Here is a 3,810-nt window from a genome sequence, read left to right as displayed (position 1 = left end):
CTGATTAAAATCAATCTACCAGTCGTAGTCCCATTGACTTAACACGCGCTCGGGTGGGGGGTCAAATTGCCCCCCCCCCCCGAAGGTTTTTCCGGAATGGCTTCCGAATGGCGCGGCGTGGCCATGCCAAATTTTGCCTTATAATACCTTAGACTGCCTGCCAGATACCTTAGACAACTGAATGGTGGATCGTTTGACATCACAAACTTGGATGGACCTTGTAAGGTCGCTGACCTATGGCAGGTCAAAGTCAGGCTATGGTTTCAGCGAAGGCAATTTCTAGGGAATCGTCCAATCTGATACCATAACGCAGTGTTTGACAAAGCCATACATCTCTGCGACGCTTTCTTAGACACTACAAATATTGAATGAGCAAATTAAGTTGACCTAAGATCAAGTATGGAGGTCAGACCAAGGTCACAACCAACCTGATTTGTTACTCTAGGGCTTGCTGTATGGGATAGTTTGTGGTGCTCATTTCGAATTTATTGACAGCAGGAACCGCATTATGCATCTTCCATTGACTTCTTAGAGGTCAGAAAAGGCCATTGACCCATGATGACCCGCGTCGAAATGTTGTTTTATGAACATACTGCCTAGCGTTCTTTGTCGCATATTCAAACGCAAAACACAGAGCAGTCTTGTATGATTTGGTCACCATGACCTTCAAAAGGTCAAACGAGGTCAATGACCTTAAATGACCTTTTGCTTAGTGACAGTTTTCTAGGTTCTGGGGACGCTTTGGTGACCAACCTAGAATTTAACCTTCTTTGACCTTATTTGACCTGAAGGTCACGACCTAGCAAGCTCAAACTTTGACCTAAGTGAGTTCACGTACAGGTCAAGACAACCTGCAAATTTTGTGTCTCTAGCTCTCTTAGTTCCCGAGATCTCAGTGGGGGGTCAAATTGACACCCCAGCTGAGCGAAGGGTATCTACCCGGCCACCCGGGCGCGTGTTAACACCGGCGTTGCTTTTGGATACCAAATTTTCTGTGGTGGCTTGCTGAATTTTGGGGTTAATGCAAAATTTTGACCATGGTTGTAAAGGTCGGTGCAAGTTGCTTTTTCCCTATCAGCTATCTGTGGATACCAAAAGTGGATTGGTACACGCGTCTGGTGAACTCCTGTGCTTCTGGGGAAACCAGAGGTACGGGGTTCGAGTCCCCGCGGTGCTCGCCCTTCCTGCCAGGGTAAGAGGCATGTGACGCCGTATAGCCTCAGCAGTTAAGTGAGTCGTTTTTCTGATCTGGAAAAACATGACTTACAATTTCACCAAAGCTGAATTATGCCAGATAACTCAGCCCATTTTTGACATCAGATTACCTTTTCCAAACAGTGCAGGCTGATTACTCCTCCATGCTGTTACGTGGCATCGTTTTGTAAATATGGGCACCTTAAGATGAAGTGGCTCGATTTGCGGGTAAAGTTGAGTTGAACTGGAATTGCTCCTGTAAAGCATTGACCTTTGACCTCACCTTGTGGGATCAATCATTAACAGATACATAAATATTATTACCAGTTGCGAGATCTCGTTGAGACCAATCCACAGCATCTTTTCCGCAAAGCCCTATCTTTCGAAGCTTAGAAGCAGGAGGGGGGGGGGGGGGGGTCGCGTCAATCCCGCTCCCCTTGTAATATACATCCCAATAGGTATTTGTGTATTGCATTTGCTTCGAGCGCCGGGCCAAAAATTACAGCATTCTATCGTCTAGATGAATTCCCAGTTCAGCATCAACAAAAATAGGTCTGCAGATGTTATGAACGCTGTCAGCAATACTGTGACCTGTTCGCATAGAAGTATGCCGCAGAGTCCCATGTGACGTATTTTATTAATTCCTACCCTGAACGAAATGACTGAGACTGTAATACAATATTTTTTTTACAGCTTTATCGTCAAACATCTTCTGTTAACTTGATGTCGTAATAGCGCGAGACCATATGACGCCTTATTGGCTACCAGAAAGGAAGGTCCCAAGCTGCTAGTTCTTCGACATTATGTGCTTTGAGTTTCAATCTCGAACATAAAATCATGAAAGTGATGACCATTCGTTGGTGACCATGAGGACCGTCTCGAAACGTAAGTTTTCCCGTAATGTATACCAATGCTGCTTGATAACGTTTAGCCTGTACCTCAGGGTTTGTAGACACTGAGGGCCGATTATTTTCAAAATAGGTCATAACAGATAAGTGTTATGGGTGAAGACGCGATGACAATCTGTATAATGATGTGAATTTACGCATAATTTGCTAAGCAGTCGTATACCGGGCAATGAGTTGACCCGTGGTCTGATCGTAATGAGCATCATTACGGGGTGAAGGTAGCAGGATGAAAGTAGCTGGAAAGATGCAAGTGTTAATACAATGATAAGCAATCTTAATATAATATTTCTAGGGCAATTGCCAGTTAGACCAAATAGACCTCCACGGAGGCGAGCGGTACACTTGCTGAACCCCAGTGTAAGATTTGGGGATGTGGATGTTATGGTGTACAACGGTATGTATGAGGTTTCGTTGATTTCTTAAAGCAGATATTTGCCTCAAAGCAGATCACTTTTTCACGTAAGTGGCCGAATATCTGAGAGGAAAAATGGGGGAGGAAGGCTTGTCAACCCATCTTTCGTTCGTCCTATCAATTTTGAAATCGTTCCTGCGCCCCTATTTATATATATATATATATATATATATATATATATATATATATATATACACACACACATATATATATATATATATATATAATTTATTTATAAAATAGTCTCTCTGAATTCTGCGATCTTAGGTGGGACTTATTTCGCATTGGATCTGGGAATCTCCGAGTCATTGTACATTTTTTTCACATAAATCATCGATTACTTAACATTATTTTTAATATGCAGTTGAGGCAGACTCTGCAATCCGACTGTTGTAACGCCGTTAAGCGCCTTTTCCAGGGTCAGGATGCTCGCATTTCCTGAAGGTACCTGACTCCCCTGTCACTCCCAGGCCATCGACAGATATGTGAAACTAGCCACGAGGTCCCACGATCCGTGTTCGGCCAGGAACAGCTACGCAAAGTTCGAACTAGGCAGCGTCCGAAACTCAAAAGTCCATCGTTGAAGGAACTTTCCCAAAGGAACTGGTGGTGATTGGTGACAAATCATCCATAATCCATTATACGATGCCCCTCTTACCTTCCTTGAAATGGTGTTTGAAGGTTTGAAACTTAGATTAACGCCGGCTCGACCTGAAATTAGAGATGCTGCTCGCTGCAGAGGCACGCATCCGAGGTAATATCCTGGCAAAATGGTATTCCTGCTAAAAAATATTCGAGGCTAATATCACGCTTATTTCCCGACAAAATGACATGCAGCTTGCATTGATATGGTTCCACTAAATACTTTATCACATAGCTGGATGCCACTCCGAACGAGTGATTCATTGAAGAATACTCGCACGGTCGCGAATGAGCCTCAGATTTTGCTTCCGTTTTTAAAGAAATGCGTTGATTACATTCGGACACCCAGCGGTGGATCTAACGGGAAATCTAGATCACAGCTACCTTATTGGAGGAGGAAAATCCCTATCCGAAAGTTCAATGTTTTGCAAACAATTTCGGAATTAGGGGCCTTCTGAAAAATAAAGTGGCTGCAACATTCAGTTTGCGTATTTCTGTCCACCTCCATACCCACGAGGAGATGCTCGGCGATCCCGCCCGGCGACTTTAGCGTCGCCTTACCGCTGCCTGGTGACAGACTCCAGCGTCACGCCAGTGATGGTCGGTACGCACGTGTATTATATATATATGCGCCCCGCAATCCCCACAAACCAA

This window comes from Pollicipes pollicipes, unplaced genomic scaffold (assembly GCF_011947565.3).
Source record: "Pollicipes pollicipes isolate AB1234 unplaced genomic scaffold, Ppol_2.1 Scaffold_7231;HRSCAF=8579_pilon_pilon_pilon, whole genome shotgun sequence".
Lineage (NCBI taxonomy): Eukaryota > Metazoa > Arthropoda > Thecostraca > Pollicipedomorpha > Pollicipedidae > Pollicipes > Pollicipes pollicipes.
The sequence above is the reverse complement of the archived record's forward strand: the minus strand, read 5'-3'. Positions refer to the sequence as shown.